The following is a 13242-nucleotide window of genomic DNA, read 5'->3' on the forward strand; positions in this document are numbered from 1 at the left end:
TATATTACTTCACTAGCTGATGTACCCGTGCTTCGCTACGGGTTTCTCAGAAAGACTGACTTTGTGGTTTTCCCAACTGAAGTCAACATAGGTCATTACAAAAATGTCAGTAGGAATTAGCCATTAAAAGCAATGTTATAATATAAAATACTCTATCAAATGAAAAAATGCACATTTTCTCAATTTTAACAAATAGTACTACGGTGCCGATCTAACAGTCCAAAAGTTCTAGAGCTGGAATGACCAGGCCACAGACAGCCGTGAACGCTCCTCTGCCATTATTCCGTTAAATATGCACACATTTCATTCCAATCAGTGCCTTAGAGTAAGGGTTGAATAGCTCGAATGCTATAATGAACCAGTGTGTTACGTACCAGTAGTATCGGAAAATTTATGAAACAGAGGAAGGGCATGCTAAAGAAGAAAGTTACCTAACTCCGCAGCTACTTCCTGCCAATATTTAGGCAGACTGTTACACTCGGTACGACTGGGCGAGTTGACAGTGTGGTTCGGGGCGCGCAGCTGTGAGCTTGCATCCGGGAGATAATGAATTTGAACCCCACTGTCGGCAGCCCTGAAGATGTTATTCCATGGTTTCCCATTTTCACACTAGGCAAATGCTGGGGCTATACCGTAATTAAGGCCAAGGCCACTTCCTTCACACTCATAGCCCTTTCCTATCCCATCGTCGCCATAAAACCTAACTGTGTCGGTTCAACGTGAGGCAAATTAAAAAAAAAAATACTCGGTACGCAACAGTAATCATATCTATCGGAGTTGAGTGGCAACAGAAGACAAAGCACATCACAACAAACAATGGTCAATGTAATGTTATTGTTAATCTATTTTATGAGCTTTCTATATTGTAGCCCTTCACATTTAGTTTTGTTTCGACTCTGTGATATTAGGCCCTCTTATAAAATTATTTATAGCGTAGACTGTAGTTCCTTATTCTCCGAATTTACATACCGATTTTCATTAAAGTTCTGTTTACCCATTTTCTCGTGACACGGCGCTGATAAGGACTTAGTAACAAAAATCCAAATTCATGAATATCTCTGATCATAGCCGGTATGGTAACAATGTATAAGACATGAATGATTGAAAATATAATACTCTATAACTTAAGTTATGTAGTATTTATCGATACGACCACTAATAACATAATTATTTGGGAATTAAATTTTAGGCCTACCCCTAAGCTACCATTTCATTCAGCGTGAATAAAATTATGTATGGCCTAGATTATAGCGACTTATTCCCCAAATTCGCATACCAATTTTTCTTAAGATAGGACCACTAATAACAAAATATTTGAGAATTGCATTGTAGGCCTTCCTCTAAACTATCATTCTTCTCAGCGTGAATACAATTATTTATGGCCTAGATTGTAGTGACTTATTCTCCGACTTTGCATACCGATTTTCATTAAATTCTCTTCAGTCGTTTTCTCGTGATGCGTGTACATACATACAGACAGAAATTACAGAAAAGTAAAAAGTGCTTTTCCTTGTTACTGGGGGCACGAATGATACAGAAATACCATCCTTTTTAAATTCTGAGCAATGTACAGACAAAAGTCTTATTTTATATATATAGATTGGCATCTTGGAGGTCATAATTATCCTTCGACAACTAGTGGGTTCAAACAGACACTTCCGGAATAATGGTCACATCACAGAATAATAAATCACAATTAGACAATATGCTGTAGGCAAACAAACAACATAGAGATGAGGGAAGAGAGCTAGATTATACAGACATATGCCCCACCTGCGAAATGAAAGCAGAGGGTGGGATAGCTGTTGCATGTGATGGAACTTATCAGAGATGACCTCACTTGATATGTGCAGAGGTGCAGCAGGAAAATTCAGTGCCCTCAGAGCAACAAACAACAAAAATATAAGCTAATTTTTGAAGTGCTATAGCTGTGAACAAGACTTTCTACAATATAAAGCAGGAAAGTTGATGCTGAAAGAACTGGAGTCATTACAGAAAGAAGTTGACAAGAAATTTTATAAAATGACAGACACTCAATAAAATACAAGGAGAACCTTTTCAAACTATTAGAGGAACAATCATAGAGGAACCTAATAATGTTATTTGCTTTACATCCCACTAACTACTTTTTAAGGTCTTCGGACATGCCGAGGTGCCAGAATTTAGTCCCGCAGGAGTTCTTTTACGTGCCAGTAAATCTACCGACACGGGGCTGTCGTATTTGAGCACCTTCAAATACCACCGGACTGAGCCAGGATCGAACCTGCCAATTTGGGGTTAGAAGGCCAGCGCCTTAACCGTCTGAGCCACTCAGCCCGGCCATAGAGGAACCACGCCCCCACAGAAGGCGACTCAGACATCGGGTAAAGAAGACACTCAAAGGAAAATGCACAACTGCAGGAACACTAGACCGGAGGAATACAGCAAAGAGAACTGGAAACAAAGATACAAAACAGGTACACACGTATTAAGGAGAAGAAGAAGGAATGCACCAAAGATAACGGCTAGTCCAAGGAGGTGGTACGGAGGAAGAGATATGGACAGCGTCAGATCTCATGTCATAACAGGAACAAGGGATAAAGATGTTGGAGGTGAGGTGGAAAAAATACAGGGTAGTTTCCCCATAGGACATCTCTTGCAGAACACAAAGATATTCTGATATTAACAGAAACCATGATGACAACACTAATATCGATAACAGGATACTATGGAGTACACACATTAGCCAAGCAAGGCAGTGAGGGAAGGCCCATAGGAAGAGTATCGTGCTACCGAAATGCAGCAGCAGGAGCAATTGAAGAAACAAAAATTGAGAAAACGTCATACCCATCTACAGATGATTGAAGAATAATACCAACATTATCATTAGAAACTCAGAGCTCAACTTGGACGAACTCAAGCAAATAGCAACAAGAACGATGCTGAAACTGTAAGGGACTTCCAGGAGCATTGATGAGCTTGAGCGAAAATTAACTAAAACAGTAACACAAGCCAATTTGAAGAGTCAGCTGTGAATAGGACTGCAATGGTTCGGTCAGGAGTGCTATGAAGAAAGAAGAAAAACACTTAACGTCCTTCATGTAGCATGGAATACAGGAACTCTGGAAATGCTAAGAAGATACCACAAAGTTATGCAGAAATATAAGCAGCTAATAAAGGGGAAGAAAGAAAATCACCTAGAGCAACAGGCCGGAATAACGACAGAAAAAGCTGAAAGTGACAGATTCATAGCTTTGAAACAAAAAACAACTAATTTCAGCGATCTACCTATCAATGAAAACATGGGAAGACACTTGCAGAACATCCTGCTGGAGAAGACAATAGAAAATAAGCTAGAGAGCAAAATGACCAAAAAGTCGTAGGCATGGACAGTACAGAGGACACTAGATGCCGAACGGGAGCCAGTCACAGAAGAAGAAATAGAGGGGTGCTACAGGGTGATCCACTCAGCCCTATTTTCTTCAATAATTTTCCGGTAGATAAAGTTAAAACCATCAGTCAGAAAGAGACAAACATGTAAGTTATGCGTACACTGACGACATTATACTTATTTCAACCAATAAAGATACAGGAGGTAGTAAGTAACTCGGTGGGCGAGGAAGAACAAGATAAAGACAGTTCAAATAGTATTCTAAAATGGAGGAAGGATATCAGCACAAGAAACATTGTATCTGGAGGAAGATGAAATAGAAATAGTCATTTAAATACCTCAGACTAATGCTACAAACAGGATGATCTAGTAGAAATGAGATCATAGAAACGACTAGTACAGCAATAAGAGTCATACACAACATCAAGAATCGAGCAGGCTCTTAATGAAGACAATGTTTCGTGCCAAATTATTACCAATAATGTCGTATAAGCTACACTTGATATGGGAACACTTAACAATAACAAACCTGAAACCAATAGAAGAGGGTCGAAGGAGAAAGGAGAAATAGGGTACTGGGAGTTGCAAAAAACATTGTGTGCTATTTTGGCCTATGAACTAGCACAACAACCGTTTCTCATAGAAGAACTGAGATGGAACTCCCACTGCCAGCCACAAAGCCAGAACAAGATCTCCTCAGGATACGGAAAGAGAAAGCAAAGAACATGAAAAAAGATTTCTATGCAGCATGCTACAGAAGTTGGACAGGACCAGACTGCTGGATGATGGGCACTGTACCTTACCCTGTCCTTTATGCCTTGGTCTAGCTCACCGGAGAAGCTGTGTGCATTGTCCGGTGGAATAGTGGGTGCAAAATCTAACTAAAATTTACTTAAACAAAATAGGACGGGTATAAGTCTACATATCTTAATTAAATGAGAAGTCTTAGATTTGGATGGTTGAACAAAATTTTAGTAAGCTAATTAGCATGAGAGAAAATACGCCAATACAATATACACAAGTTTACATGAATTTACAATGAATATCAATCAACGTCACAAAAGGTGAGCCAGAAATATGGGTTGAGGGTCCAAAATAAAGTGTTATAGGTGGTGAATTATCGGATGGATCGTGTGTTTGCGCGGAATCAAATCAGATGAATTTATCTACGGCGTGGCATAAAGCCTCGAGAAAAACTAAACACTGGAATGATAGTATACAATAATAAGACTTGCATTTTCACGCCCGAATATTTACACACAAATCTTCTGAACATGTCGGCAAACGCATAAATAACCCACAGTCTTGGGACTGGCATAACTAACCCCAAACAAAACACTGATTCTACAATCTTGGGAACGGTCCGGATGCAAATGAAGAGGGCAAAATCTCCGACCAACAATACAGTCTGTGCTGTCACACAATTTAATCAACGTTGCACACACAAACATGATATGACAAAATTGTACACACAAATACAACACTGAAATACACCTGAAAAAAGAACACATGGGTCGTGCCCACGTGGCGAGACTCGGGAAGGTCATGGCAGAGACCAATAGCTGGGCGAGCGGAATGAATGAGCCTAAGAAAGGGAAAAACTTAACAGCTGACACCTCCCCTCGCTCGAGGTACAATGTAACAGGACTACGCATCACACCGCACCACCTGCAGACAACTTTCCAACCTGCAGTTCGCACACAAACCAGCCTTCTTGGCTGACATAAATACACCAGCTTCAGCTGCTAGCACACAGGGAAGCAAATACATAGCACGCCTTCCTTGCAATCTATCTCACTTGCGGCATAATTAGGTCATCTCAGGGCTCCTCTGTTTCACTTACAAAAATGTTAGCTCTCGTGGCTAACACGAACATTCATCAGCACTACAAGCGTCTCATCTCACAATACGCAGGTTCGTAACTCAGGCTACTATCAGCCTCTCAACTGGTTGTCTTGCAACTCAAACAATATCTCCATCAGCGGCAGTACTAAAGACTTTAGGCGCATTCCGGCCTCATAAAAATATGACCCCAATATATTCACCTCTTACCCTCAGCTGCGGTATGGTCTGTTGTTTATTTACTCTTAAAGAACTTGGCTCATTACGATGGTGGTAAATAATAATGACTCGCTGGCCCAGCTCCAAGGTGTAATTCATGCAGCATACTCATCCTAGCCTTAGCTACACGGTAATCTAACCATTATCCCTGCACAACATATGAGGTTGTGTTACCTCCGATTATGTAAATGATTATAACATCAGTAAACTTGCACCACAGAAAAAGTTGTTGCAGAAAATATAAAACAACACATAACTATTAACCTACTATTCCCTCAAACCATTCTGGTCAGTGCTATTAAATGCACTCGCGAATTGTCAGCCCCAAGTGAAAATGAATTTAACTTGAACATACTATGCATAAGGCATATTAATTCCCTAAAGAAAAATGAATATTTACAATCTTAACATTTAATTGAAACAGGGCACAATTCGAGCTTAACTTATGTATCTTTCTTAAAAGTGTAGAATGTTGTAAATATTTAAAGTATGGTAGACGTTGATAAACTAGACATAGAAAAGCAGCGTACAAAGGAATAAGTAATGTAGTAATCAAATGTGCAGTGAGAAGGTAGTAGGCCCCCAAAGGAATGAAAAGGGACAAAACCAAATATTAACAATATAAATAAATATATTTAAAAATCAATATGTAAATAATAAACATCACACGATAAGATAGGAAACACCAAGATAGGAATTTGCCCAACAATAAGATATAGAGAAAAGCTCGGAAGGCGAGCAAAATATGCCACTTTTACACAATATCAAGAATTTGAAGTACATCGAGAATAGAATAACAAATAGTGAGATCCAGTTGTTTCTTAGTGTCAAGTTCCTAAAGATGATAGTAGAACAAATATTTATGCTCAACAGCACATGCGGTCACACGGTAGGTTATTTCTGTTTTTTTTATCTACTGCGTTGTTTTTAACCTCCACAAAACCACTTGCCATAACAAGCAGGTGATCTAATTACACACTCCATTGCGATCCTATAACATTTCCATCGTTAACATGCTTTTTTCAATATAGCCATGTGTTGTACGTACCATGAAAGGTTTACATTGAGGGTCTTTTTCTGGTTGGAATCGGTCATCTTTTGGTATTATTATTTGAACTCTTTTGGTGTCTTGCATAAATATCACAAATAAAAATGAACTTGTCGTTTGCATTGTATATAAATTTTTAGCCAGATCTGTTGCGTGGTTAATTATCTAATTTAGTGTAGTGATGTTAGTGATACTAAAGCTATACTAATCTTCTTCAAGATTTAATATTGTAGCAAAAAGTTTGAGTTTTAAGTTTGAGGTAAGTAGAAAAACAAAAATGTTCTTTCTTTCTTAGCTACTAATACTGTACGATGTTCATTGTCGAGCATAAATTATCCTTCTTTTGCAGTTTCACTAAATAGACATTATGTTCCATATACTGAAAATCATTAGTTGCAATAGCTTATTTCGTTCTGTTTTGCTGTACAATGATGTGGTAAAAGCAATCCTGATACAATTCAGTTCACTTTCATAAAAAACAATTTTTGTTTTTTTGTTTATTTTATTTTTTGAGAAGCTTTTCTATAGTAATATGAGTTGGTGAAATCCTTGCTGAGCTGATTAAAAATGATCCTATTACATCATATTTTGAAGTGGATAGCGGCATTGTATATACCACATGCATATTTAGGAATGGTCCCAGCGAATTAGAAGTGTAGCTATTGTATCTGACTGACTACAATTTTATTTCGTTGGTATAGTTAGTTCCTAAATATTCATATGTTATATCCAATGGACTTTCTTGATATTCTCATTTACTATGTGGGCGCTCGGAAGGAATATTAGACAAGAAAATGGTGTTTTTGCACCCGATGTGTATGGTATTTAGTAAATTTTTAGACTCTAGTTCTTGTGAATTATGAATCACATATGCCTTTGCTGGCGGGACCTAGTGTTTACAGTGCACTATGTCTTCTGTTATGGGTTAGAGCAATCTTGTTGCTTTCATTGATCTGTCTCAGCTTTATCCTTGGCTTTGACAAAATGAAAATGACTGAGTGTAGTAATGCCATTTCTTTCTGCAGCCAGTCCCTGCTATGAATGGTGTGAAAATATTGCTCATAGGGTCGGTTGGTGCATGCATTTTAGTGGGCTTGGCAGACTGATATGTAATAGCAACTTCTAGCCTGGTGAGGAAAGCAACGGGAAACTACCTCACTCCTCATTTCTCTACTATGCCTCTTCAATGATGCCTAGGCCATCTATGACAGCTGATGGCGGAGCTGTTGAGGATCCAACCAGCCTTCGGCCTGAGGACTAAACATACATGAATCACATATTCAAATCCCATGCATCTTGTAATAGTCATTTATGAGAGATAAATTCATTTTTAGACATAAAAATATTTTTCTGTCAGCATCAACATTTGAAGCTGATGTTTGTCCGTGTGGTCAGTTTCACAGACTCTGATGACTAAGTCAGCCAATTCATACAAAGGCACATATATTCATGCTTACATGGCTAGGTCTTCTAAATACTTGTCTAGTGTCGAGTATCATAATGAATGAGCCCACCCACTGAAGTAGCAGTTGATATTTTAAACTCTGACTTGCTTGTAGCCCTGTATTAAGAACCGTTCACTAATGAGGGCTGATTGTGGTTTGTATACCATTATGTTAAAACCTAACATATTTCACTGATTGGATTTAAGGTTTGCGATACGGGTTTGGTGGCTCAGATGATAAAGCGCTTGATTTCTGAGTACCAAGATGACTGGTTCTATCGTGTGTCAGTTTCATATTTGAAGGCTGCTCAAATATGACAGCTCCAAGTCTGTAGATTTGATGGCATGTAAAAGAGCTTAAGTAGGATAAGAATTATGACTTGTCAACGTCTCCGAAAATCGCGGAAGTAGTTGGGGTAATATAAAATTAATAAACATTATTATGATTTTCTTCCTGAAATAAAATACTAACTTAGGCCAAGGAGGTACATTAATTTGAAGTCGTTCGGACTCAAAGATCGGACTTCAAATTACGTGATTTCGAATTAATCGCCAACTCGTAATTCACAAATGTCAACCCTTGCCGTGTCACAAAATATTGTAAGGTCCGTTACTGCATGCAGTTAACCTTTCAAATGCCATGGAAAAAGAACTATTCCCAAAATGTGTCAAACAAGGTGTATTTACAGTATTTAAATACTGCACTTGGATAACTCACAAGTATAACCTCATGCAATGAAAGGAAAGAAAAAACATGATTCAATGACGAGGAGAAATCTATGCTGGCTCCCCTGTGGAAGTATTTTATTCATTTGATTACTTTACTGTATGCATTTTATATGCCTATACTTGCACAGAAAGTACCCGATCCTCTTAAAACATCATGGCTAATCAAACTTTTCTACGACGAGGGGAGAAAGTCTCTCGCTTCCACCTGCATTACAACACAATACAGTCATTTTATCCTTGTACGATTTCTTGCCATGGCACTTCTCTCTTAATTCAGAAATGCCAACCCTTGCCACATCATGAAGTATTCTAAGACCCATTAATGCATGCAGTCTCATTGATTCACAGTTTAAACATTTAAAATGCCATGGAAAATAACTATTTTCGAAATGTATCCAACAAGGTGCATTTACAATGTTCAAATAATGCACTTGGATAAATCAGTGACAAATATAACCTCACTCAATGAAAGAAAAAACACACGATTCAGAGACGAGGACAAATGATGCTGGCTCCCGTGTGCAAATGCTTTATTTTTTGGATTACTGTAATGTTTCATTTTTTAGATGGCTTGTACTTGCACAGAAAGTGCCCGACGCCCGTACAGAATCGTGGCTTATCAAACTTTCCTAGGACGAGGGGGCAAAATTTCTTGCTTCCTTGTGCATTGCAACACAGTACAATGATCCCACACTTTTCTCCTTCAAAACTATAAGCCTGTTTGGGCTCGGCATTAAAAGAATGAAGTTTCATCAGTACTGACAATATTGTTCGGTGTGTACGAATTGATTATATGAGCCACGCTTTTTCGCCAACTGTCGGCATCGCCAGTGTTTGCGGATTCTGCTTCTCTGCACAATGCCCGTTACTTGATATTGTGGCATCCCTCAAAATGCTGAACACAAAAGAAGTACGATTTCACTCAAACCTAGCAAATATGAAACACACTGTAGACACACCAGAGAGAGTGAAAGTATGGAAAGCTACCCCTGCACTTTCCAGAAGACCCGTTCTATCATGTTGCGGATAAATTTTGATTTTAAATTACTCTGTAACATACTTTTGTTTTAAAATGTAAAGGCAGTTTCAAATTAAAAGTCTGAATTTTGGTAATGGGACCGACATTGTACTTCGAATTACGAATTATCCGTATTTCGAATTAAACAATGTAAATAGCATGCAAAACCATATCTCTTGCTTCCAGGAACAAGAGCTGCTTCGAATTAGGTGGGATTTTGAATTAACCGATTTTGAATTATCGAGGTTCTACTGTGTATGGTTAAGTTTGATATAACACTATGCATGGAATGGTGTAGAATTTACACATACTAAGTTGGTAAACATTTGAAATTCCTTAACTACAAACTTGTTGATCTAGACTAGTGATTACTTTAAAAAAAACGGAAGAAAAAAGCCAATGTATTGAAGCTGGTGCAAGTAAATTCCTTCTACTGTTAATTTCTTTCTTCTGAACCATGCCTACATTGAGTGTGTAAATTTCAAGAGTTAATTTTTCAATCTTGTGGGACTGTTATAGAAAGTTCTCTACACTCTTGTTGCATTTGGAAGCGAGAAAGTGGGAATTTGTCACGATAAAGCATTATAGATTTGCAAACACTTTTCTACTTCATAAAAAATAGAAATTTGTTTGAATTAGATATGGAAGAAAATTGTTAAGTTTTAAGCAGATTAAACACAGACTTCAAGGAAGGACATAAAGATTGAAAATACTGTACATTTTCACTGCTTTCAAAAATAAAAGATTCCTAATGTTCCATCCATTCATATAGTTAATCACAGTTGTATATCATCGCTGAAATCAGCAATATTTTTCACTGAAAGAAACCTAGAAAGTTGTAGTGTGATTGCGTTATGGAAGATTGCTGTTTTGAATAATTTATGAAATTGATCAGTGTTCTAAATTTATACTAGAGGATTTGACTATACTTGTATTTTAATATGTATTTTGTTGTTAATCAGATTCTCACCACCAGCCCTCTCACTTCTGCTGCTCATATTCTTACCATTTTTGGACCAGCCCTCATGGTAAACCCAGTTTCATTTCTTATTTTTGGCAACTTACCTATAGATGTCTCTGATTCTCCTCCACCTCTGGAGAATTTTTTTTGGATATTCCCTTATTTCATATTCCAGTGCATCTATCCATTGAGAAACTTGGTCATGGTGCCTCTATAAGCTCAGTTACACAGGGGTGAAGCTTTCATATCCCTTCAGAACCTGAAATGAAATATGAGTAACCTGTATTAAATATAATCCCCAGCCCAGTTCATCAGATCATCTGCTGTATGCCATGATCTCTTTCCTTTTTGTACATGTTTAATTTTATTACAGTGTATTCAAATTGTTTATATATTTTTCATGGTTTTTTCAGAATTGCTGCATCAGCATAAGCTCCATTCTTGTTTTGTGTTAGAAGTGTTACTTCTATGGAGGATATTTGTATCTGAAAGTTTTTGTGGAGTTTTTGTACGTGAATGTTTTCGTGTGGCTTTTGTCGTCCATTCTGTTTCATGTGGTAAGTTTCAGCATATTTTATATCCATAAAATCCAATAGCATATATAATGTTTTTTTGTTTCATACAGTGTCTTATTTCATATGTTTGTGTTCTTAAAAATGATTTGGAAAGTGGAATATTACAAAACTGTAGCTTGCATTAAATTTAAATCTATATTTATGGTTCCACTTTTTCAATACAAATTATTTTGTAATGTGCGTTACATTACAGGTTGTTTTCACATGGTACTAGTTTTGACTCCAAATCTTACTAAAAATCACAAAACCAATGTACAAACAACATGAACATGCGAAAAATAAAATGCTTAGTTAAAGAGATACGCTTGTCTGTGATGTAAGTTAAAATTGATGCTATAACTTTGAACATATGTATAATACAATAGATAGAGTATTTAAAACTCATTAAAATGTTTGTATATATTTATCTTGGTGCGAAGAGAATTGAAATCGATTACCAATATGATGAATAAAGGGGAATACAGTTCCGCAACAGATATAATTACAGTTGACATACGATGATGTCTTTGAATTTTATGTTGAAGTGCTGGCGAAGTTTTCATGTGAAGGTCAAAATGTTCTAAATGTGGATGATACTCTGGTAATTGTGGACGAAGAATTTACTAACGTGGCTGCCACTCTTCTTGACCTCAATAGCATTGTCCCTGACACCAAGTTTACTCTCGAATCTGAAATGAACAAAATACATTTCTTAGATTTGACCTTAAACAGACACCCAACCTCTTTATCCTACAAGATTTTCAGAAAACCCACGCAAACGGTGTCTACTGTTTGCCGAGAATCTTTGCATCCGCAAGTACATAAACGCGCAACTTACAATAGACTAGTTTATCGTACCTTCAACATACCAGTGTCTAAGAAAGACAAAAACTGAATTGAACATTATTCGCGCAATTGCTAAATTCAACAGTTACAGTAATTTTTTCATAGACTGGATAATTAGCAAATTTAAACACTGTCCTAAGACCCCACTAATGAAAGAAGAAACCCAATGCCTCTACATTTTCTACTTTTATTTTTAATAAAGTTGTTTATATAGTTACCAACATCTTCAAGAAACAAAAGGTAAAAATAGCTTTTTAAACCAACAATAGGAATGCTGAATTCCTACACAACTCTGCTTCAGTGAACAAGGCTAATGGTTTTTCAATATCAGCTGTTTATAGATTTAAATGCAACAATTGCAGTTCTTCGTATGTAGGGCTGACTGGGCTGTTTCAATATTATATACTTAGAACATGTCAATGCTTTAAAATACAATAAATTCTCAGCGGTAGGACAACACATATATGATTACAAACACAGTTTTACTAACATAGAACAGGACATGGAAACCCTTGAAATAATAAAAGACTTATCCTCAATATAACAGAAAATTGTTTCATTCATCTAGACCAGTACTTCAACCCAAACTTCAACCTCAATGATATTATAGAGAAACCAAATATTCTATTTGACTTTCTCATTATCATTTAAAATTTTTTTAAGTCGACAAACCAGAGTTCGATCTTTCATTCCGTACACAATACCTTTCCGCGTCATTTACCCCTACTGCCTCACCCCTCAACCCCGCCTTAAGATTGCTCCTCCTCCCCTCTCCCCGTCCCCCCCCCCCCTTCCCTCTCTCCTCACCCCGCCTCTCTTCCTATCGTCTCTCATACACATTTCAAAGTTCAGTTCTTCACTGCATGTCAAGCATCTCATTTTGCTGTGTGAGGTGAGTCATATATTATTTTTTTCTTTCTTTTCTTCCCTTACCTTTAAATTTTCTTACCACTAATTTGGCTCTCGTATCAGGTCAAATATGGTTCTGCATTGATTTGGGAACTCACACCATCTATGTTTTGACCGATATGAAATTCTTATCCCTCAATACTGTAGCTAGTTACCACACTCAACTTCTAACAACATAAAGGAATAGTGTTAGTACCTTTTTTACTGTTACACAGGGTAAGTAGTTGCCTTGAAAATCTCCTTTATATCCTAGTCTGAGACAATAGTGTGCATATTAAGCTGGTTGGTATTAAAGATACTCT

The 13242-nt window shown here is 37.3% G+C and overlaps 1 protein-coding gene across 2 annotated transcripts in view; it reads left to right on the plus strand.

The window, feature by feature from the left end:
- Nipped-B (Nipped-B cohesin loading factor) overlaps positions 1-13242 on the plus strand; it is an 804192-nt gene that overhangs the window by 51653 nt on the left and 739297 nt on the right. For both annotated transcript variants that reach the window (XM_068226150.1, XM_068226151.1), the window contains exon 4: positions 11045-11188. The gene's annotated coding sequence lies outside the window, so the exon portion shown is untranslated. The remainder of the gene's footprint in view (positions 1-11044; positions 11189-13242) is intronic.

Source organism: Anabrus simplex, chromosome 2 (assembly GCF_040414725.1).
Source record: "Anabrus simplex isolate iqAnaSimp1 chromosome 2, ASM4041472v1, whole genome shotgun sequence".
Lineage (NCBI taxonomy): Eukaryota > Metazoa > Arthropoda > Insecta > Orthoptera > Tettigoniidae > Anabrus > Anabrus simplex.